Genomic DNA, 26,488 nt, shown 5'->3' on the forward strand with positions numbered 1-26,488 from the left:
TCAACATGTATTGAGTCCTCTATCTAAATTGTGAATTTTATGGCCCCAGGATCAGGAATTCTAGGATGGGGTTTAATAGTTTATATAGTGAAATGCATTATTTTTTTGAAAATCTTCTTCTCTACTCCTGGGTATTAAATAAACTAAGTACATAATTATTATGAGCAAGAGTGCCTCTTCTAAAATTATGAATTTTATGGATCCAGGGTCAGGGGTTCTGGTGTTACGACGGGGCTCTACATAGTGGAAAGCATTGATTCTTTGAAAATCTTCTACTCTGCTCCTTGGTATTAATTATACTAACTAAGTACATAGTTATCACGAGAAAGAGTGCCTCTTCCGAAATTGTGAATTTCATGGCCCCAGGGTCAGGGGTTCTTGTGTTAGGGCGGGGCTCTATTGATTATATAGTGAAAATGCATTAATTTTTTGATAATTTTCTTCTCTGCTCCTGGGTATTAAACAAACAAACTAAGTACATAGTTATGATTGGCAAAATTGCCTCTTCCAAAATTGGGAATTTCATAGCTCCAGTGTCAGTGGTTAATTTGGGGTGGAGTGCACAAATGGTTATAAAGTGGAAGTGAATTTTCTCCTTTTTTTTACTATGATCTACCTCTAGATTATGGTATTAAGTAAATAGAGTAAGCATGCTAAGTTTATAATTATGATAAGCAATGGTGCCTCTTTTAGAATTGTGAATTTCATGATTTATAACAGAACCAAATTTAATTGATGGATCGAAAGTTGTTACATGATACTCAGGTGACCTGTAAGGCCCGTAGGCCTCTTGTCTCCCTCAAAAGCCACTTGGTGCGTAGTGTTTGTAATAATTCTCACACTCTGTCCTGCATCGAAGCTTCAGGTCCGAGGCAAATCTTCCCTGCATGGATTCTCTTATGGCTTTGGTTCTTTCTAGAAACATGTTGCTGCTGAAGGAAGCCTTAGCAGTCTGTTTCTTTGAGAGTCGCCCGCGTGGCGCAGTGGTTAGAGCGTCTGCTCTAGAGTCGCGAAGTAAGGAGTCAATCCTTACGTCGCGGGTTCGAATCCCACTGCGGGACGTGGAGACCGGTCCTTCGGATGAGACCGTATAAACCGAGGCCCCGTGTCGCAGTAGGTGCTGGCACGAAAAAAGATCCCTCACTGCTCATGGCCCTGAGTGCCGAGCATAGGCCTAAATTTGCAGCCCTTCACCTGCAATGGTGACGTCTCCATATCAGTGAAATATTCTGGAGAGGGACGTTAAACAGCAAACAATCAATCAATCAATCCACTAACTGAAAAAAAAACATGATTACACTTGACCACTTTACAAGATACTTTCAATCACGTTTATGCAACGTTTGAGAAGCCTTTACTCCACCACCAACTACAAATTGGACTTTTACTACCAAAAAGAACGTAAATCTAGAAAATCTAAACCTGTATCTAAGCTAAACAATTCAATCAAGTACTCACAGAAAGACAAATAAGCAAAGTACAGACAGTGGACAATTAAGCTGAGCAAGGTACACATAGAAAGACAATATATTAAGCTATGTACACTCAGATAAGCTATTAGGCGAAGTACACACAGATAGACAATAAAGCTATTACATAGCACGGTCTTTGTTACCGTTTCCAACATTGCGAAAGTTTGTTTTATCGCTAAAATTACCCTTCACTGTCGCCAAGTACATCTTTCCCCAAAAGTGCGCAAAAATATTGCACCGTAAATTCATCTTTTAAGCATTAGGGGATCTGTAGCGTTATGGTCAAAGACAAATATATAAAATCATAACGCTACAGATCTGAAGCTACTTTTCAATCCATATATTTACCTTTCAAACGAGACAGACTCTACCCTGCCTTCGAACACCTCCTCCTTCACATCTTTCTCCTCTACCATCTACAAATATTTTCATGTGTATATGTCAAAAACTACAATAAATGCAAGATTAATTCATTACTAAAACAATCTTTTCAGCAGTCCTGATATATAATTATTGTTTCATCTTCTAGATGATTTAAAGTATTCTTGTCATTTTTTTTATCAAAACAAATTTAAGTTGTTTTAACCTCTTGATAATGATTCGTCTCAATATCTGAGTAATAATTTAATTTTTGAATGTATGCATTTTGCAATGGTTATTCTTTTTATATCTTAACTTCTTTACTAAAACTGGACGGATTTTACTGTTTTTATTTGTTGTTATTGTTATTGTTTTTTAAGAACTCAAACAATTTCAAATCATATGAGTAAGTTATTTACCACAAATGTTGTTGAGGGCGTCGAATAATAGGCCGTCTGCCCCTTAAATTCATTTGCCGCCTTGATATTATATATAAAAAAGGTTTGATTTACAGTTATAGAGGACTGTTCTGTCCTGAACAGTCCTCTCTTCCCAAAGGGTTATGACGACAGAACGGCCCTCTATAGCTATTTGCAACTCTTCGCATGGATGTGCTGGATTTGGATACTTCTCTTATCTGCAAAAGAGTTAGCCCTATATAAAACTTAAATGATAATTTTAACTGAATTTTGTTTTTAATAATTAAAAATATTAAACAAATATAAAATAAAAATACAATGTATAGTAAAAAAAAAAACATAAATGAACATACATGTTGGACAGCAACAGGTTCAAGAGAAAGTCTCCCATACAATGGCACAGAAGCGGCCTCTGCCATTGTCATAATCCTTGGGGACAAGAATCTGATCTTGGCTGCTTCCTCCTCCTGTTATTTTCCAGTTTGTCTCCATTATCTATAGATAAAAGTTGTATTGTTTTTATTGTGTGTGTGTGAGAGGGTGTTTGTGTGTTTATTTTTTTTTTACTCTTACCCCATAATTGTTACCTCTATTACTGTAGCAGTGTGACGTTATTGCATTGTTGTTGAGGTTATTTATATAAATTTAAAATCAAATGACAAACTCAAACTTTTATCTAAAGCGTTTTCACCCCAACAAATGATGAGCCCGCGTGGGACAAAAGCACTTTAGATAAAAGTTTTTGAGTTTGTCATTTAAATTTTAGTTTTATTTTATCCCTATACCAAGGAAAAATATTTTTTGAATATATATAATTCTCAAAATTGCAACTCTGTTATTTGAAAATGGTGTAATAAGTTTATGAAAGAAAGAAATATAAATTTGATGGCAAAAATCAAATTAGGTTGTGACCAGCTCATATTCCATTTAAATTAAATTGCAAGTAAAATGTTTAATATTTTTCTACATATACATGCCCTTATATACAAACCCTAAAAGAAAGACACATACAATATTTCTTAATCGCTTTTTAAAACATGGAAAACATTTTATTTAAAAATTGTTTAAAAAAAAGGATTCTTACGATTGAGTCACTCTATACATGTATCTCGACTCCATATTTGGTCGACACCTGCGCTTTTATGACCTTCAAATATTCCTCGTGTTTCATATTCATGGCATGCTCATGTTTGAATATACTAGTTTTGACTATCTCTCCATCTTGCAAAGCTGGCGAAAAATATTTCTAGGTCTTAGTCGAAAATTTGGTATTAATTGATCTACTCTCAAAGTCTTCTAGGATATGGAGTCTAACATTCTGAAAAAAATTATATATATATTTTAACTTTATCCAGGGGTTCAAAATTTTTTTTGTCATGGTCAAGTCCAGGACTTAAAGAGTAAATTTTAGGCAAGTCCGAGGAAGAAATTTGAAAGTCCATATTAACCTATACATCATTAAATTTATGTTACTTATAATTTATTTTCATTTGTTGCATTGAATGAATAAAGACTATATGTATTAATATATGTTTTATTTTTCCTCCATAAACTGTCATATAGTCATACATGAGTATTTCAAAAGTACCAGACTGATAGATTATTGGTACATTAAAATAACTCTACTGAATAAACCATCTGTTACAATAAATAGCAGTTAGAATGTGCTGTAAGTCAAAGCTAAAACCGAAATTTAAAAAACTAATAGACTAATTGCCGTTTGTCATATAGGAGGAAACATGAGGAATTGCGTAAAAGCAAGAATCTAACCGCAACGGAAAATAAAAAGACGGATTGTATTTTCGAAACGTTCGTAATGTTTTATGGGTATTTTAACGACCACAAACCCACATTTTTACGTAATACATTTGAGAATTTGCTTTATTTTTAGTTTTACGATCATTTTTTTAACTTAAAAAAAAAGATAAACAAAAAACATAGCCAAGTCCCAGGACTTTGGCGAATTCTAAATGCCGAGTCCGGATCCGGAATTTGTTAGTCCGGGACGTCGGGCTTGAGGAATTTTGAACCCCTGATTTATCTCAAATATATATATATATATATATATATATATATATATATATATATATATATATATATATATATATATATATAATGTTGGTATTAATTACACCGCCAGCCTCTCTCAAATCCTTTATATAATCACAAACAGTTTTATCCAGTTCATCACCAAGTAGTTTGGGACGACCTCTTTTCTTAGGGACCACTTCTTTCAACGGCTCTGTGGAAAGTTTCTGCCTTAACAAATATTGCCGGCGAATTGTTTTAATCGAGCTTTCGTTTATTTTTACCCCTAATTTTTCTGAAAAATATTTCGCCGCTTTCGCTGGGCCATTGTCGATCGCGTATCGTCCCATTTTCGCCTTTTGTTCTGCAGTGTAATGTTGATATGACCCCCTTTTCCTCTTTTTGCCGGACTCCGGAGTTTTTTTATACTCTTCATTCACAATATTATTTAAATTTTCAATCAAAGTTCGTTTTTCTGGCGTATGCTGAGGATTAGGAAGACAAAGTCCCTGTTTCTTAGAAGGTGTTGAAGTTATGCAGTAATTCAAAATAGACATCGAGACCGATGGACATTGCCTTTCAAAGTGAAATCGATTTATTACAGGGGCTTCAGAATGCTGTGAAAGTTCTCAAAATCTACTCGGTATTCATTCTTGCATTTAATGTACTTGTAAACCTAGCTTGTTTATAAAAAGGGAAATAACTCGCACACGCTGTTAGCAAGAAGAAACGCGTAAATTATTCGCGGTATATCGCACGACCGCGTATTTTACACCCACGCGTAATGGTTGACTATCACAAATGCGTACTTAACAACCAGTGTAAACAACCACTTTTACAGTATATATATATATATATATATATATATATATATATATATATATATATATATAAATATATATATATATATATATATACAGTTTATATATATATAAACTGGTCAATTCTTTTAGTATATAACATATAAGACTTTTTTATTGTTTTGGTTAAAAATAAGACAATTGTAATTGGTGAGATTCCGTCAATCGCGCCTCGAGAGATCGGATGTGACGTCACATCAAGAATTTGAGGAAAGAATGGTGTGAAGATGTGTTGACGACTGATACAAAAACACGAACAGTATAAATACCTCTCTGCATTAATTCCCGTCAGTCCAAAGTGTTAGAAAAAAATGGTACAGATTCGTATCCTCCACTCGGAAGGATTGGAAGCGTGGGGGTGGATACTTTCGTTAGTTGTGGAAACCACTTGATAGCCCCAACATACTTTGAGGGATACCAACAGTGGTGGAGTGGATTCAAGACAGAGCTGACACTCAGGCCCGGAACTGTACCAACTATCCGTTCCCCCTCATTTTAAGCTTAAAAGATAGAAAGATATGGACCGAATGCGAATTATAAATTTTTTGTCAGTTACCTTCAACTTGTTCAAATGACCTTGGGTCAAGGTCATAACATACCCTAGGCCACAAGCAGTCTTGAAGTAGTCGATTGTTTTGAGATAATGACCGGACACATTTACATAGACAGATGCACAAGGTGATACCTCTAAACCCCGAACTTCGTTTGCAAGGGGATGCAAGAGGCTCATGGGCCTTATAGGTCACCTGAGCATTATACAACAACTTTCCAGTGATTGAATTTGATTCATGTTTAAGCCAGATGCTATGGCGTTCACAATTTTGAAAGAGGCACCATTGATCATCATAACAATACACTTAGCAGTTGCATAGTTTGTTTACTTACCCATAGGCAGGATAGGGGAACAAAAAATGCATTTCAAGTAATCAGTAATATTCAGCAATGCCCCTATCACACATGAACCCCTGACCCTTAGGCCTACATCCACACATTGCACAATTTTTGAAAAGGCACGCTTGCTTTTCAAAAATAATTGATTAATACCAAGGAGCAGATTTCAAACAATTCATCCAGTTTCAATAAATAAGTACAGCCCCCCCCCCTCCTATGGTACCCCTGAACCTTAGGTCTTGAAATTCACAATTCTGGAAGATTAGGGCCCTTGCTCATCATAACTATATAGTTAATATGCTTAATACCCAGGAGCAGAGAAGAAAACTTTCAAAGATTTAATGTATTTTCACTATATAATCAATAGAGCCCCGCCCTAACACCAGAACCCCTGACCCTGGGGCCATAAAATTCACAATTTTGGTAGAGGCACTCTTGCTCATAATAACTATGTACTTTTTTGGTTTATTTAATACCCAGTAGCAGAGAAGAAGATTTTCAAAGAAATAATGCATTTTCACTATATACTTATATAGCCCCGCCCTAGCACTAGAATCCCTGACCCCAGGGCCATGAATTTCACAATTTTGGTAGAGGACTCAATGCTGATTACAATCATGCAAACAGTTTGACAGCTTGATGTCCAGGAGTAAAGAAGAAGATTTTTAAAAATTGCATTAATTTTAGTGGTTTTTGCCCCACCCCCAGGCCTCAGAGGGGCAGGGACCATAAAATTCACAAGTTTTGTTCCTCTTTACCCATAGATGCTTTGTGCCAAATTTGGTTGAAATTGGTTCAGTGGTTGCAGAGAAGAAGATGAAAATGTTCAAATGTTAACACACGACGACGGACGAAAACAGATAGCAATAGGTCACCTGAGTTTACTCAGGTGACCTTATAACTAAATGTTGCCGGAGAAGCGATTTCAGATTTGTTGTCAAGTAATATAAATTTTAAAAATAACAAATTTTAATACAGTACTTTTCTGCAATATACCAAAACCTTGTAAAGAGGGCACTTTAATAATTCAGATTAGGTGAATATTTTGGTTCATGACGACAGATGCTACATTTACAGAAAGAGATAATGTATCAATGGATCCGCATTCTAATATGATACCTATTGACAGCATACTGCAACATTTAGTCAATGATATTGGTACAGATCTGCTTTGTCCGACCGCATAAAATATTAACCTTGACCATAAACAATGGAAAATAGGAAAAGAGCAAACATAGACCTCCGAAACATCAGAGGTGGGATCAGCAGATGCCATGGAGGAGTTGAGCATTCACTGCCGACCGGTCACTTCCGTCTTGTGCTCCTTGCCGGGAAATAACGGAAAATCCGTATTTAATTAAGTGTTTACATTATTCAAAACAATTAGTCTAAAAAATATCAGTAAGCATTTGTCTCATTGATGAAATGTATTTGCTGAAAAGGGTAAGTGTATCGACCACAGAACTTTTGAAATGATGAATTTAAGACTGCTAAAATCCTTGTTTCATCAATTTGTCATTAATTCATATGGAGACGCCATCACTTACAATTTTGTCCTATACCTTACTGCCATTGTGCATTTTTCGTACAAGCACATCCTGCAACTCAGGGCCTCGGTTAAACGGTTTCATCCAAACGACCGGGTTTCTACATCCCATATTGGGATTCGAACCTGCGATTTAGGGATCAATTAACTCCATATTTCGCTTTTCTACCGCTCTTAACACTGCGCAACGCAGGTTACCCATACATTGTAATTGGTTAGAGCTATTAATTCGTATTTCTCATGTTCATTCCTTTATTTGAGTACTTTAAACTTTCTCATCTGACCTCCTCATCATGGGGTTGAACCCAGTTTTGCTGAATTTTACAAAACGGAAACTTTTGACCTTAATCTTTCAACAGCAAATGAGCATTTATTGTCAGAAGACTTTCCCTAAAGTACCAACAATTTCCACACTATGATCTTGGGTTTTGACCTTTTGAAAAAATTTCAAACCTTGGCCATAACTCTCAGTTAGTGCTAGGAAATTCATTTTCTACGTGTGTTAATTGTTACAAGATATTCCCTGGGGTACCAATAGTTTTGACCTTGTAATTTGAGCTATATGTGTATCTGTCCTGTCAGTTGTTCTGATACCTGATAAAAGAAATGGATAATCTATCAATTAAAGAAGAGATGTAAAATATACATTCAATTCTTTTTTTAGTAAAATAAACATAAAACGATTATTTATACGGAACCGACAATGTATGATGGATGTATGAATGAGTGGCATATTTCTATAAACAAGAGGCCCATGGGCCTTATAGGTCACCTGAGAATCATGCACCTGAACGTGAACCTTAGGGTAGGAAGAGGAGGCACATTAAGCAACAGAGGATGTAAAAATTCTGCAGGCATTAGTCAACCATCACAAATTATGAAGGCACTCTTTCAAAACGCGGTTTTAATGCAAATTTTGCAGAAAATAGTGTGACCGGTCAGCAGTGGATGCTTACTCTTCCATGGCACCTGACCCCACCTCGGATGTTTCGGAGGTTCATTTTTGCTCTGCTCCTATTTTGTATTGGTTTATGGACTTTGATATTGAATACTGTTTTTTATCTCCATATCCAGCTTATAAGTTTGATCCAGATGAATGTTTGATTTCATTGCACCATTGCAAAATTGTATTTCTAGTTATATGTTGAAAAAGGTAGCACAATCTTGCTTGAATAATAATCAGTTAAAGCTTGCATTTCAGAGAGAAGGGAAGGTGGTATTTAAAAATATTTAGGAGAAAGAATGCAGATGTAAGGGTTCTATTGAAAATATTTAGGAGAAAGAATGCAGATTAAAGGGTTCGAGTAACCCGTACAAAATCCGTTATTACTACCATTATTGTAACTTATTACTTATTAAGTAAACATGAGAAAAAATAAGTATCAATTTGAAAAATCAACGTCAGTACAATATTTATAAATTTAAAGCAACGTACAGTTTTTTCTCTTTTGGACATACAGGACGTACTTACATCACCTGAATAGATTTCGGTGTGAAGCAAAATAATCCCTGAAAAAGTATAGGTTTTTAAAAATTCTATTGGAAGAAACTCTTCAACTATTGGAAGAGTCCAGGAATTGTCAGACAAGTTAGGTCTTGCATAATTGATCCCACTTTGGTAGCCAAACTAGGTGAAAAGATTTTTTTTCAACTAGGAGAGTCGCCCGCGTGGTGCAGTGGCTAGAGAGTATGCTTTAGAGTCGCGAATATAAGGAGATTTATCCTCACGTCGCGGTTTCGAATCATACTGTTGGACGTGAAGATCGGCGAGACCGTAAAATCGAGGTCCCGTGCCGCAGTATGTGCTGACACGAAAAAGATCCCCCAGCTCAATGGCCCTGAGTGTCGAGTATAGAACAAATTTGCACTTGTCTAACGGCAAGTGGTGGCGTCTCCGTATGAATGAAAAATTCTCGAGAGGGACATTAAACAATATACAATCAACTAGGGAATACTTTGAAGGACATACAATCATTATGGAACCAAACTAGACGGATGTTTTAAATGCAACAGATTGACTGATAGTATGTTGTTTCACGTCCCTCTCACGAATTTTCCCCCGTATGAAGACGCCACCAACTGCAGGGGAGAGTTGAGAACTTTGTCCTATGCTCGGCATTCAGGACCATTGAGCAGTGAAGGATCTTTTTCATGCCATCACCTACTGCGACTTAAAGCTTTGGTTTAAACGATCTAATCCGATAGACCGGTCTCCACATCCCACAGTGGGATTGGAACCCGCGACGTAAGGATCAACTAGAGCAGACGCTGTAACAACTGCGCCATGCGGGCGATTAAATGCAACATAAAATACGATGTAAATCAATCCAGTGCGGAGGCCATGAGAAGATTCGGGATTCAGAAGCGCTTATTTTCAGATGCGACGTATACAAGGTAGGACATGATCACTTGCTTACAAAACACAATGGAATTATCAAGTACATACACATCTGCAAAACTCATGTTACTACTTTAAATGGTTATCATCTTTTAATAGACATAAAAAAAAATCACAATATACATTAGTTTGAAGTATTGGAAGTTTTTCAGCTTTTTTCACGACTTGGATATTTTACGTGCCAGGATTGAAAACTGAGAATTGGGTTGATTTCGATACTTGTGAACCGAACTAAATGCAAAATTCACTTTTTAATAATAGTACAGAACTTTTGGTACTTCTTAAACACCGTTTTATTTGGTTCTTTTATAGTATACTTGAGGAATAATTGTGTTTTAGGTTACGTGATGCAATTAATCGAGTGGCTTCGATTGAAGTTTAACTTTGTCACCATTTTCAATTTTCCAAAACTCGAACAATACTGTGGGTTTAGTTTGATTATAGATAAACTATCACTCAGAATAAAATATTTAAAAAAAATTAAGTTCCGTTTTTTTTTTTTTAATTTAATGTATTTTCAAAAAGTGAAATGAATGTTTACCAAATGCAGTGGACGCCCCCTCTAAAACCGCCAATGAAATGTTCTTTGTATTTCCTTTCATTAAATTAAATAAACATCAACGCCTCTTAAACGAAAGACGTCTTTATATTTAAAGCATAGCACTTACAGGAAAATGATATATTAGTCAGTCGGTGTTCATAACAGTTTATTGGGAATCAAGACAATTGTCATATACGTGTACGAGGGCTTTACGGAAATTACATTTACTTCATAAAGAACAGAGATAATTTCATGAAAATTAATCAACATTTTATAAAAACGAATAAAACAATTATGCACAATTTTTAATTCCAATGATAATAAGAAAAGTTTTGGAGAAATGATAAACATGCATATGTCCATCGTATAGTAGTTTCAGTTACCTGTTGAAGCGTACATAGCACATTTGATCTTTTGGGATGTCTTTGGGGAGATCGTATTTATTGACGCAATAAACAAAATATTTTTATGTCTTATGTTGCAGTATTCTGGAGAAGCGTAGATTCTAAATTATTCAATTCTTGGCCCCCGGATTATGGGTGGCGCCATAGTGGAGAATTAAAGTTTTACATAGAAATACGAGGGTGATAAAAAAAATCCCTACAACTGAAAAAGCATAATTCAGAATAAAATAAAACATATGCTGCATAATGTGTTGCTCATTGTTTGTTGTGAAGTCACATTGTTAAAATTAAGCCAGTATGTAAATTACTTATGAAAAAAAAAGTCGCACGCGTGGCGCAGTGGTTGGAGCGTCTGCTCTAGAGTTGCGAAGTAAGGAGTCAATCCTTACGTCGCGGGTTCGAATCCCACTGCGGGACGTGGAGACCGGTCCTTAGGATGAGACCGTAAAAACCGAGGCCCCGTGTCGCAGTAGGTGCTGGCACGAAAAAGATCCCCTCACTGCTCAAAGGCCATGAGTGCCGTGCATACGACAAAATTTGTAGCCCTCCACCGGCAAGTAGTGGCGTCTCCATATGAGGAAAAAAATGTCGAGAGGGACGTTAAACAACATACAATCAATCAATATGACAAAAAAATGTTTACTCGGTCGCATTCGTTCAACAAACGGCTGTAAAGTGTACGGTCTACCTAGGAAATTCCTTTGCACTAGAGTATAATAATGTGTACACAGTTACCTTAAAGTTGAACCTTATATGAAAGCACCCGTGGGGGATTATTGTGCATGCCTAATTATTCAAATCATGACACTAAGGTGTACCGTGGGGTCATTTTGGGGAACCCAAGTTTTACACTGAAATATATATGGAAATATTCTTCAAAAGAACCACTTTGCAGGATAGTCGAAACTGGTCAAGAACAGTATGGCCATAGTGACACAGAAGAGCGTTGTTGTCCATGGAGGTCTTGTTTACACAATGATCTTGTATAAGAATATAACATTTGCGGATTCAATGATACAGGTCCGAAAGAATACTCGAAATCGGGTATTATCCGTGAAATCGCGTATAATACTCGATATTAGGGTATCGTTGAATCCGCGAAATCGGGTATAGGAGGTGTAATCATCTAATAAAACTTAAACAATGGGATGGCGCATGTTGCCGAGTTAACTTTCATCTAGATACACATGTTTTCTAAAGGTATCACTAGCCAAGTAAGAATTTGGGCGTCCAGATTAATGCGCTCGGGACAACAAATACCGGTGTAACCCCGGTACCCCTGGAGCGCATTACATTTCATGATCTGCACACAAAAAGGCTTTCGATTTGCTTTATATTTTTCCTTATGTTGAAAGTATATGCATCTTCCTAATGTTCATTCCCAACACAACAGAATTGTAAAGTATCAGAATTCGGGAATTTATAATAATTCCACATCAACACGACAAAAATTAACAATTTGTAATTAATCAAATTATACGGAAACACATTGCACACACCTGATATGATGCCATGTATAAACAAGGGATTGTCTATCGTATCTAATTATGCGTCATTAATTACTTTCACATTCATCTTTTGCATAAAATCAAATTTATTTATGAATGTATAAATAATGTAATGATAAAAATGTCTAAAATTTCGGCTAAAAGAACCCTCTTTCTCTTTTTTTGAAAATCTTTTATCATTCAAACACATTTGCAGAATATGTCTTCAACATTTTAGCAGAGACAGTGATAGTTTCAGGAATACAGCTTATGAGAGAACATAACTGTTGATCGTTTAATTTCGCTAAGTCATACTTTACCATTTCTTGGCGACTTCAAAGGGGGGGGGGGGGCTAAAGGCTTCTTGACCACCTCAGACAAAACAATATCGACTGTGTTCTACATGAGTCCAAGAGACCTCTCTTTGAATGTCACGGTCGGTTAAACTCGGTCATATATTTTTAATCGTAGGGAAGATTTATTACCGTCTTCCTTGGAAGACGGTATTGTATAGTTGAAGTTTTTTACAGTCTTTGGACTATGCACTTCCTCTCTTTTGTGATTGGTAGAAATTGCATGATGAGAAAATTTTCAATTATTTCATTGGTTGAAATGCTGTTCAAGGCAAGGGATATAACTTTCTGATGATCTAATTTTCGTACGACTTAACAATTTTGCAAGATTTCGAATCTTAAAAAAATGACAAAACGAACAGCAAAATCAGCAGTTGTTAATTCTTAATAACATGGTATTTTTTTATAGCAATAGATAAAAAGGTCTCTTTAATTTCATTAGAAATAAAATTTGATTTTTATAGCTTGCAGGCTTTACAATTTGTAATTATTCTTTTCCCCTTTCTTGTTTGAAGAAGGGAATGGAATCAGCCGAGGTTTGCCGAAAGTTCACGGCCAGTCAAAGTTTACGGAGATGACCGAGCGACAACCGTGGTAGAGCTAATGCCAGTAAAAGGCTAATGTAGAAATACAAAATTCAAAAGAATTATGCGGCTTGATAGGTGTAGATCAGTTTACCGTTTAAGATTGTTGCTAAAGACGGGAAGCTTTTTTAAAAAGCTCTACTTGTTCATCAAATAAAAATCATTGTAGGTCAACAAAAAGCAACCTGTTATTTTCTAACACAATATGAGACTACAAGTAACTAGAATTTTATTTTTTAAACACATTTTTTCATTATAGATGAGTATTAGGAAAAGTTATTGCCATGAGTAATACATATCATAGATAACATAAGGAAAACTGTGACATATTGTCTAGAACCAATCAGATAGTTCGTTGCATTAGCATATTATGATGAGGTATCAGATAGCGATATAAAAAAATATAGAAGGTAAAAAGGTAAAATTTACCCTGTCTGTCAAATAGTATAATAAAAAAAGGAAGTGGCTACGATTTCTATGAAATTTTAATGTCCGATGAGGAATTATATTCCCAAAAGGCAAGAGTTTCCAAGGCAATTGAACACTCCATTATTTCATTTTGTTCATTCACGTGTTCATAAACGTAAAAACTATAAGAAATGTGAAAACTTGACCATGTAATTCATATTTCAATATGACTCTATCTATATTGAGAAATTCAATGTGTTATAAGCTCATGAAAAGATGTACACATTTGACTTTTATTTACACCCCCCCCCCCCGCCAAAAAAAAAAACAAAAAAAAAACAAGAAAATCCTGTTCATATGACTTCTATGACAAATGCATAAAATAAAGGTAAAACAGCATACCTTGTATCGATTTAAATGCAGCCAAAAAAATTATGGTGTCTTTGAATAAAAATTTCATGCTAAATTGACATAAAAAAAATACTCACCTTCAATTAGCTATTTTCAAACTATTTTCCCATGGGTATTTATTTAATCTTATTTTATATTCTTCTTTATAATAACGTTGGTATTCTATTATGGCAGAGATATACAATTATGACTCGCTTATACTATACTCTCTAACTTTTAGGAATAATTTATATTTCACTTAAAAGGGGCGCCATACATTTTTCAGTAAAAATACATAACACGGCGTTAGTCGTTTAATTTCTTTAAAATTTCACGTTTTGTGAAAAGTGCACAAATTAGAAAATTAAGTATATAGAATACTTTAATGGGAAATAAAGAAAATCGAAGTGTAGTTTTTTTTTTTTTTTTTTTTTTAGAAATTATATTGAAAAATAATAACGCCATTGTGTCCTCTTTGTTACCCCAGCAGTGTTTGTCGTGTGATTTTAAACTTGTTTGACAACCGTATGAATTAGGTTTAATAAAAATAAATCCACAAGATACTGATGTACAAGTAACAGTTACTGGCATAATGCGCCGTTGCTTTATTCTTTAGTTTTTATAGAAAGTTGCACGGAATACCCGATATCGCGGATTCAACGATACCCTAATATCGAGTATTATACGCGATTTCACGGATAATACCCGATTTCGAGTATTCTCTCCGACCTGTTAAAGACATTGTCCGGTCACAAGCAATTTTGTAATCAGTATGGGCTTTCTTTATTTTCTTTTTATCAAAGATATAGCCCACGGAAGTTGCGGTGACAGGCTGTGTGGACGTATAGACAGGCAGACAAGGTGATTCTAAATTACCCTCTTTTTTGTAGGGAGTTATAAGTTCCTAGTTTGAAACCTGTCGAAGACGTCAAGATAGCATACGCTCAATGTAATGTTTTCAAAACAAAGTTCTTATGTTCATATTTTACTCATAAATTTTCAAAATTAAATTAAAAACACATATAAAATATATATGAAATCGATTTTCAAAGAACTATATGCGGTATACTGCATATATTGGCCCCCACAAAGGTCAAATTTTGAAAAAATTCTTGAAATTTGCTGAATTCTATAAATTTACGAGAAACATTAATTAACAGAATATACAAAATTTTCAAAGTAGTTGATTGACAATTTTCGTTGTTACGACGTAACAAACTAGTTTGATTTTATATAATTCTTTAGAAAGAGGACAAAATTTCAACAATTTTAGCTTTAAAACTTATAGAGTGCAAGTTTGCCCAGGAACAATATTTACATATTTCATTGATATTATCATTCTATGCAGCATATCAAAATATTGATCCTGATCAGACCCGCGCTCGGTGTGTCGACGTAACATATTCATTTTTCTGTGGAAATCATAGAAATTTTAAATTTACGTCATTGCTTTAAAAAATATTTAGTGTAATGAAGACAGCATATATCCCCCTGTTTAAGAACATAATAGAATATTTCTCCGTCAAAATTTGATTTCGGGGACAAATATCGGTTACTACCGAATAAAGTTCCTTGAAATATACTGACGAACTTTAAAAACGCAACATCATAATTATTTTTCAAAAAATATTGAAAACTTTTATTGCAATCTTCGTTCACCATATATAGTGCTGATTTTTAAATTCCACTACCCGACTTACCTGTGCTAGTTGTCCCCCGCTTGAAAAGTGGGGGATATTAATTTGGGTTTGTCCGTCCGTCCGTCCGTCCGTCTTTCTGTCTGTCTGTAACGCTTTCGTTTCCACACGATATCTCGAGAACCCTTTGAGCTTTTGCAATGAAATTTAGCATAGCAACTCCCTATGGACTAAAGAAGACCCCTATTGATTTTGAGATCAAAAGGTCAAAGGTCAAGGTCATAAATAAGCAAATTCTGTCTGTTAATACACTTTCGTTTCCACACGATATCTCTAGAACCATTTGAGCTATTGCAATGAAATTTTACATAACAACTCCCTGTGGCCTAAAGAAGACCCCTATTGATTTTGAGGTCAAAAAGTCAAAGTTCAAGGTCGTAAATTTATACATTCTGTCTGTGTGTAACACTATCATTTCCGGGCGATATTTCAAGAAGATTTTGAGCTGATGCAATGTAATTTTATACCAAAACTCCCTAGGACGTCTCTCGCCCCTCTCAAAGTGCCCCACCCCGTTTGTTTTATTAGTATTTATAGTATTACATGTCGCTATTTTTAGCGCAGGGGCATGAGGAGAGTTATTGCGTATAAAACAGGTTCTCGGCGGACTTTATGTTCTTATTACATCTATTAGAACTGTTTAATAAAGGCTAAATAAATCAAACACCATGGATTGTGTAAAATTTTGAGAATACCGAACATGAAAACATGAATATATACATGTATGTGACTTCAGTTCTGCATATACTTCACTACGTGTAAAGCGTCTCCGTGGTCTAGTGGTTATGTCTCTAGCTTCAAATGTGAGAGGTCCCGGGATCGAATCTCGGTCGGACCGTTCTTTTTTTTCTTTTTTTTTTAAATACTTTTTTTTTGACTAAATGATAGTATTCAGCATGTGAAATGAAAAATAAATTTATGAGGTCTGCCTTGTACAAACTCATAAAATCATCATTACAGAGTGATAAATATTCCATATGAAAAAATCTTCTATACACATAATAAAGAATAAGCAATCAAATCTTTATATGCATATTGACATACATGTATTTTATTTCCTTCAGTATACATGTATACATTTAATAATTCTACAAATTCAGTCAGGGGGAGCCGACTTTTTCCCTAAGCGGGGGACACGAATTCTCTGAATTAGCTTGTTGTTTTCATGATGTGAGTAGTATTGCACGAGATATTCGGGCCTTTTTTAAAACATATGGAAAAGTGAAAAGGGGGTTTTGTCGTGATCAATCAACTTTGTCGATGAAAGGATAGTCACCACTAACAGAAGAAATCGAAATAAAGATAATGCCGCGGTTAAATAATGAAATGCGAAATCGAGCACTCGGTCTGCTGCAAGCAGGCGGGAAGTTGCAAGGCGCTTTAACGTCCATCCCTGTACAATTAGCCGGTTGCTGCATCGGTTTCATCAGACAGGAACAATAAATGATCTTCCAAGACCAGGTCAACCGCGTGTGACAACACCACGTCAACAGGCGTACATACGCCAATGTTATTTGCGAGAACGTTTTACGGCAGCTGCGACCACGGCGAGGGAAATTATTGGACGTCATGGGAGGCCTATACATCCTAGAACAGTTTCCAGAATACTAAAACGCCATGGGATTCGGTGCAGAAGACCTTACAAAGGGCCACAACTAAAGAAGCATCACCGACGTAACAGATTGCTATGGACCAGGCAGAATCTGAATCAACGCAGGAATAAGACACAGGTTGTATTTTCAGATGAGTCTAAGTTTAATGTTAGCAATGCAGACGGCAGATGTCTAGTTTACCGTCGTTTACATGAACATTTTGTGGACAATTGTGTACTTGAACGCGACAGATATGGAGGGGGTGGCGTCATGGTCTGGGGTGCGATAAACCACCATTTTCGTTCACAACTGGTAATTTTGAACGGAACTCTCACTGCCAGGAGGTACGTAGACGAAATTCTCCAGCCTGTTTTAGCACCATTATTGTATCAGCATAGACAAGCCAACAGGCTTATTTTTCAACAGGACAATGCGCATACGGAATATGAACATACGGCAAGATTAACGCAAAATTTTCTGCAAACGATCGGCATCAACGTCCTTGATTGGCCAGCTTTGTCTCCAGACTTAAATCCGATTGAACATTTGTGGGACGAGCTGGGGAGACGTGTGCGCAGACGCCAGTCTTAGCCTCAGAACCCACAGGAACTTGAGAATGCCTTGTTGGAGGAGTGGCAGAATATTCCTCAAAAGACTTTTCGAAGTGTCTGCCAGTCAATGACACGTCGCCTGCGCGCCGTAACTCGTGCCAATGGAGGACATACACGGTATTAGTGATCAAAACCACATTTTTGACGCACCCCTCTTTGACATTCTTTTCAGTTGTACCCCTTTTGTGAATAAAAGGGTGTTGAAAATTAAAGAACAATGAACATTGAACATGGTTGAATGTATACAAGAAATAATTTGTTTACTAGATATATGAATAAAGAACTTTATTCGGTAATAACCAATATTTGCCCCCCAAATCAAACTTTGATGGAGATATATTTAATTAAGTTCTTAAACAGGGGAGTATATGCTGACTTCAAAGCACTGAATATTTTCATAAGTAATGACGTCATAAGTACGTAATGACGTGACAAACATGCCGTAAATTTCAGTTTTTTATGAATTTTACAGAAAAATATACATATTTCGTCGATATTTTGAGTAAAAGTCACCAAGCGCATGTGTGTTCAGGATCAATATTTTGATATAATGTGTAGAATGATAATATCAATAAAATATGTCAATATTGTTCCTGAACAAACTTGCACTCTATAAATTTTAAAGCTAAAATTGTTGAAATTTTGTCCATTTTGTCCTCTTTCTGAAAAAGGATATAAAATTGGACTAGTTTGTGACGTCATAAAAACAAAAATTTTGAATACACTGCTTTGAAACTATAATATTTTCTGTTAATTTATATTTCTCATACAATTTATTGAATTCAGCACATTTCTGGAAGTTTTCAAAATTTGACTTTTGTGGGGGCAAATATATGCAATATACCGCATATAGTTCTTAATAATACCAAATATTATTAGGTGTTGCGTTTTTAAAGTCCGTCAGTATAGTTTTAGGCTTAGAGTTCTGTGGACAAAGGCAGTACTGCATATATGTCTTTGTAAAAGAGTGACTTAGTGAAAAAAGTTCAATATCTATCAAAAATTAAATGAACTACTGCATGAAAAAAAATTCTTAGCTTGAAAACATCCAGACTGAAGGGGTACCCTGGCTTGGGGAGTCTTGATTTGAAACTTGAATCTACACCACCTGGGGATGCTTTCATGTTATTAACAAGAATTATCATGACAATGCCTTTCTCGAAGAACAGGCACTTGAACTTTAGTGTAATTGAATGTTAAATTTCAATGAAAATGTTTATTTTTTTCTGGCATATTTTGTTTTGCATGATCTCGAAGGGCAAGACAGTCATTCTTCTCAAATGAATTGCTGACAATGAGCTTAATTTTAAATCAAAGTCCATTGAGAAATAGTTGGTTCTGTTAGTCCAAATACAATATCGTCGCCCGCATGTCGCAGTGGATAGAGATATGCTGTACAATCGCGAAGAAAGAAGTTGATCCGTACGTGGCGGGTTCCAATCCCAAAGTGGTCCTTAGGATAAACTGAGGTCCAATGTAGCAGTTAGTGTAGGTGTTGGCACGAAAAAGAACCCTCCCTGCTTAATGACCCTAAGTACAGGACAAAATTTGCAGCTCTCCACCGGCAAGTTATGGAGTCTCAAAATGAGTGAAAAATCTCGAGAGGGAATTAAACAATATACAATCAATCAAATACAATTATATCAAGATAATTAAGTACTTTACTTCTGAGAAAACTAGAAATTAAACTTAAAAAGCAAAGGTGCTTAAATATTTATTGTTTATCTTCATTCTCGATTTTCCATAAATCATATAATTCCTTCATCTGATCAGGTCAACGAAGCTGGAAGTTGACACTTGGAGCATGGAGTATTTTTCTGCCAAAAAAAAAATAAAAGGTATGTTTTTCCTAATTAATAGTTTTTTTAATTAAAAAAAATCAGCTAATATCCACAACTCTAACACAACATTACAAAATCTGGTCACAGTCCTGCGACCGATAATTTGCACAAATAACTTATGGTCATATAAGCATTTTTTCTGTAAATTTACATACATCTGCCTCATTGATGTATTTTTGATAACAAACTACGCACAAAAGCACAAATAAACCTAGAAACAAAAATTAACATTATAATATATTATGTTCTTTACCTTTCTCTAAAGATATCCTTCAATTAAAAAATTTTTTGAAACCGAATTTTTGGAATATCTATAACTTGATATTTAGCAAAATATTAACGCAAAATTGGAAAACAGGAGGAGACATCGGTGTTCACGTTTTCCTGCCATGTCAGATATCGACATCATTATCATTTTTAAAGAAAGGCATGGAAAAGGTCCGATATTTGGGACTTGCCACATACATGTACAGCTGTATAGGTGTCATAACAGTATTTCACTTGAGTTCAAATCGATCATGTCTGACTCAAAATAATCCCGGAATCTCCCCTTCCGATTCGGGCATTTTGATACGAGACAGGGGCTGAATTTTTTTTATGAGATGAAAAACAACTTCCTGTATTGACCAGATTTCTTAAAATTTAGGGCGTGCTGATTTTTCTATATACTGTCAAGAGTGGGGAGTGATTAGGCCTTGGACTAGATTTTCCAGCACCTGTTCGACTTCGACCGAAACAAATTTGCCTGCCTTGCTGGATGGCTATGTATTTTTTTGGTAATAAACTCTTTATAAAGAATGGTTTTACAAGATATGAAAAGGGAACTTCTCAGAAGTTTGTTTTGAATGAATTACTTCTAATCAAACTTGTGCATTTTTGGTGGAATATATAGCAGAATTTAATACTCTTGTGACACCTATATGTTTTTGTTCAGAAACTCACAGGTAAGACAGAATTTTTTGCTGTAGCATCTCCCTCGAATCGTTTTATCAGAATTTCAGTAGATTAAATGAACATTGAATTTTAGCAAAACTTATAACACAATAAATACTGTAGAAGGTAAAAACTAATACATACAGAAGAAGATCGCTGTTCTGTTGTTGGATGCTGCGTTTCGACTTAGATTTGAATTTTTGTTTTCCTCTCTTCGTTTTCATTTTCGTTTTTTTCTTCTTCCTCCTTCCACGGGTGTAGTGAACAGTTCCATACATACCAAAAGCAACATAATGACAAATGCACCTGACAACTAATTCATTAGTGATATATGAAACAAGAGGCTCATGGCTCACAACGCTGTCCCGAGTTACTATAATAGCTCACAACGCTGTCCCGAGTTACTATAATAGCTCTTCTGTTCTTAATCAGTACATTTCCCCAATATATGCCGTTGTAAACAAATGATAGATATATTTTTAATAAACATCTTTTAAAATAAGTGAAAATTTTATTTTTTTCAAAAACCAAATTTCTTTGAGTACAGTTTGTGAAATTAAAGAGTATATCATTGCTCTTAATCAAATTAATGTACAGAGAAATTGAACCAAAATTAAATTAAAATTAAATTAGACACACTTTATGAAATAACATTTATAGTCTGCATTTAATGACAGAAAGAGCAATACAAAATATTTTTATTTATTTTAATGAGAACGATTTATAATTTTATTTTTTTTCTTCGGCGTACGGTTGTCCCGTAAAGTGCAGATTTAAATTAAGGGATGGAAGAATTAGGAATAGTGGAAATTTTGGCTTGTTTTATCAAATTGATAGTAGAATGTTGAAACTTGAACAGCTAAAATATTTTTGCGTCAACATACAGAACATGATTTTTTTTTAAAGTTACAGCAATAATTCGATATATCTTTCTTAAAGCTTGTCTTCGACTTTTGCCAAAATCAGTTTTAAAGAAATGTAAGAAGACGTTTTTATCTTTGCAGCTTCGTCACCTACTAATATAGACATATTTCTGAGGAAAAAAAAAATCATCAGCCGTTAATTTAACCCTGCAATTCGATAGTATGTTTTCTACACTTCTTCAACTTACCTTCATCGTAATGTCTTACACTCCTTTAAAGTTAATTAAAAAGCTGTAATTTATAGATACAAAATTAGTAACTCGTCATCATTAAACCAGTTAGAATTTAAACGCCCATAATGTCGTGCGTTTTCGATGCATTGATATAATTATAACCTTAGGAATATGCACAAAAATTAATTCGAAGTTAATCTGCACGACGCATGCATTTACGTCATTATATTTATTTGTGATGAATTTTTAATGAAGCGGTTTTCAATTTATTTACATAGTACACGTATATATTTTCTTGTTTTAATTTCCTTATTTTATTATTTAGAAAAGTGCAACTAAAAGTACAACCAAAATTTCTACAAAATCCACAGACTGAAGGTGACTTATCTTTTTTTCCCAATAAAGAATAATCCCTATTTTCTCGATAGACGATGTTAATCCACGGCCTCAGGGATATTATGATGAAATATTGAATATATATATATATATATATATATATATATATATATATATATATATATATATATATATATATATATATATATATATATATATATATATGTATATATAGTTCGTCTTATGAACACCAGGGCATCATCAGCCGTGTTTTCAGTAGTTCAAATTACAGTTGTTTATTTTTCAAATCTTGCTTCCCTTTAGTAGAGGATCGATTACGGTAAGGGTATGAAACGTAATATATACATGTAATGCCATAGAGTCTGTCCTATATAGAGAGTTTATGAAATGTACATATTATTACATTATTTTTGGACTGTTGTCGGACTTTTTTTTGAAAGGTTAACAAGTATTTATTTTGACTGCCTTTTGATGGACTTTTTCGAGAAGCGCTGACTTTCACAATCGACGCTTACTTTTACACAGGTAAAATGTACGGGAGGTCGTTTTTAATATAAATATTGAAATAAACAGTTGATGATAAAATACGATTAATTCGGTCATTTAAATAATTTTCAATATTTCGTTGTCCAGAAAAGGAATTCCCTGCCAAAAAAGTACTTGAGCCAAATGTAGTCAAGTTTACTCTTCGATAATTATAGTAACTGTATACGAGGGGTGATCAAAACGTTCGCGAACTAATTGAATATCTTCTATAAAAGAAACAATATTTGATTTCAATGTTGATTGTCCCCCGCTTTCGCGAAAGCGAGGGGACATTAAATCTCATTCGTCTGTCTGTCTGTCCGTCAGTCTGTCCGTCACAAAAACTTTAACCTTGCCCATAACTTTTGATTTTGTGGAGCTATGACTTTCATATTACACATGTGTATTCCTTGTGAGAAGACCTTTCTTTGGGTACCACCAAATTTGACCTTTTGACCTTGACCTTGGAGTTAAACCCCCTTTTTACACAAAAATTCCAAACTTTTACTTTGGCCATAACTTTTGAATGGTAGATACTAGGACTTTCATATTTCAAATATGTATTCTTTGTGGCAAGACCTATCATTGGATACCAACAACCTTGACCTTTTGACCTTGACCATGGAGTTTCACGTACTTATTAAAAAACTTTAACCTTGATCATAACTTTTGAACGGTGAGAACTAAGGCTTTCGTACTTCACAAATGTAATTCATGTGAAAAGACCTTCCATTGGATATCAACTTTTATCCTTTGACCTTGACCTTGGAGTGTTAACTACTTTTTTAACTTTAACCTTGGTCACAACTTTTAAACAGTAGCTACTACATGTAGGACTTTTATATATATTTTTCCACATATGTATTCTTTGTGGTAGAACCTTTCATTGGATACCAACAGCCCTTACCTCTTGACCTTGACCTCTGAGATTTACGTACTGATAAATAAACTTTAAACTTGACCATAACTTTTGAACGGTGAGAGCTAGGGATTTCATACTTCACATATGTAATCCTTCTGAGAAGACCTTTCATTGGATACCAACAACTTTCACCCTTTGACCTTTACATTGGAGTTTTAATTACTTTTAAGAAACTTTAACTTTGAACACAACTTTTGAACGATAGATACTAGGACTTTCATATTTCACATACATATTCTTTGTGGCAGGACCTTTAATTGGATATCAACAACTTTGACCTTTTCACCTTGACCTTAAAGATTTACGTACTTATGAAAAACTTTAACCTTGACCATGACTTTTGAACGGTAAGGGCTAGGACTTTCTTACTTCACATATCTAATCCTTGTGAGAAGAACTTTCATTGGATATTAACAACTTTGACCCTTTGATATTGACCTTGGAATTGACCTACTTTAAAACAAACTTTTACTTTTGCCATAAGTTTTTTACGGTCAGGATTAGGGTTTTCATCCTTCAAAACAATCAACTTCAATGATAATTTCTAAATAAATGACATATGATAGGGTGTTCATATTAGACATAATATGTCATAAAAAATAACATCTCACCCACAAAGATACCGAAAGCGGGGGACCACAATTCTTTGAATTTGCTTGTTATGTTTTAAATTCATCTCCGAATATAATGCACATCATGCACCGTTCTGCGCATGCGCGAATGACGTGATATTGGCGGTCACGTGACCTCCTCTGCAGCGTTCTGTCACAAAAGTTGAAAGATTTTTCTGAGTTTTATATTACTTTCCTTGTGAGTTAATTTTTATGACAAGAACAGTTCATTTGTCAGAAATGGTCAAATCTCGGCAACAGAATGGTTGGATAAGAACACCCTTTACAACAATAAGCATAGCGACCATGAAAAAACAAATCGTCTGTCTGGGGAGAGACCTTTCTTCAAGGTGGATAGAGAATGTGTGCTTCCTTTTTATCATAACTAATACGTTTAAAATCTAAAGTAAACGATATCTTACTAGGTATTTAATAATTATGTTATTGTTCAAATATTAAACTATTTTTCGAAGTGTAAATTGGAGGTCTTTGATAGCAAATTGCTTAATAAAAAACACATCTCTTTTCAAACCTTCTCTCACTGGGCAAGATGACAAGTATCATTTTTAACCATCTGCCTTCCTTCACTAAAGCGATAAATGCAATCATTAATTAAATTTATAGGAGCTCATTTATCTTAATTAACTGTGTACAAATCATAATATGATACTTCAGAGGGATTTCTAAGATAAACAATAAATTGTACAGTCGTTTGTTCAACGAGTTCGACTGAAACAACCATTTTTCGTCACAAGTGACCAACATAGTGACGTCATTTTCACATTGTGACGTCATAAATAAGGAGAAAAACTTTATTCAATATATTATTTATAGACCTTGTGTATGGCTATGTGTGTACCGAATTTCATTCTAATCTGAATTGTGGTTTTGTAGATATAAAGATAGTTCGCACATAATATTATTGTTATATTATTAATTTACCCACAGCCGAGGGGCCTTGTAGTGGGTGTTGCTAAAACGCGGAACAGAAAACGGAACGGAACGGAAATTTTTTTGTCAAACAAATAATATAGATTCAACATAAATCAGATAGAAGAGCAATATTCTTGTTGTAAAAGTCATTTCTAATAAAAAGGAATTGTAAACTATTATATACTCATGAGTCTTACACACCCTCCGTGGAAAAAATGCTACTGAAAGAACCCCCCCCCCACGTAAACACACGAAATAGGATTTTCGTGTTTGGGCAAAGGACATATCGAATCCCCCTTTTTTTTTGCTAGTCAAATTTGTTGTATGTTGATCCCACCCCCTCTTTCAATTTGTTTCCAATGTCAATGTATGAAAAGACAAAATTAATAACTACACTGTAGTTATGCTATTCAGATTATGCACGCAGTGTCGAATTCGCGAGTCATGTGTAGGGGCCCACAGCCACATAAAAAATTTAATTTATTAAACCTTATGTACATTTTGGACATTAAAAGGGGGGCAGACCTATTACAACTTCAAAGACATTTCTGATGAGCGGGAAAACAAGCTCATTCTTACGGGGTCATTCGAATTCAAATATTCCTCCCCCCCCCCCCCCAAAGATGCACACATATGTGCCGCAAACAAAAAAAAAAATCAACTTCAATGAATGCAAAGATTTTGCAATCTGCATTATATCTACCACAACTTTGTCTATCCAAAAAAGGACTCTATTTTTGAATAAAATTTTAACGACCAGTGTGTATAAGAGAAGTTTACTCGAGCTTGCCGTAAAGGTTTGCCCTAAATGTAATCTTTTTTTTTAAACATTGTTTTCTCTTTCCATGGTTCATTTAGATATCAAATATTTGCCCCCCCCCCCATCATAACCTTTTTACTACGGAAATGTTCGTTCAAGTTCCTATTCTCACCCTTTTTGTGAATATAATAAATGTAGTAAGTTAGCGTAAAAAATAGTACTGAAAGATGTTGGGAGTTGGAACTTATACCCCTCCCGAATTAAACAATTGTTTTCTTTTTGTGTTTTACCTCCCCTCCCGAATCAAACAATTGTCTTCTTTTTATGTTGTTTGCTTGTCAAATACTTTTCAAATTCGTTTACCCCCCCCCCCTCCCTTTTCAAATTCGATTCTATGTGAATGCTATGTTAGCGACTTTTGTAAATAAGAGACTGAGCATGACAAAATCAACTTGTATTTGATAGTGGG

At 34.9% G+C, this 26,488-nt stretch overlaps 1 long non-coding RNA gene across 1 annotated transcript; it reads right to left on the reverse strand.

Annotated features, from left to right (window-relative positions):
- Positions 1-19,740: 19,740 nt before the first annotated feature.
- LOC134244136 (uncharacterized) lies at positions 19,741-22,096 on the reverse strand. The gene is made up of 3 exons (XR_009987164.1): positions 21,927-22,096; positions 20,960-21,128; positions 19,741-19,858 (listed from the first exon to the last, which is right to left on the reverse strand). It is a non-coding gene; the product is annotated as an uncharacterized LOC134244136 (long non-coding RNA).
- Between the last annotated feature and the right edge of the window lie 4,392 nt (positions 22,097-26,488).

Source organism: Saccostrea cucullata, unplaced genomic scaffold (genome assembly GCF_032062105.1).
Source record: "Saccostrea cucullata isolate Sc308-1 unplaced genomic scaffold, CSIRO_AGI_Scuc_v1 ctg2427, whole genome shotgun sequence".
In the NCBI taxonomy this organism is placed as follows: domain Eukaryota; kingdom Metazoa; phylum Mollusca; class Bivalvia; order Ostreida; family Ostreidae; genus Saccostrea; species Saccostrea cuccullata.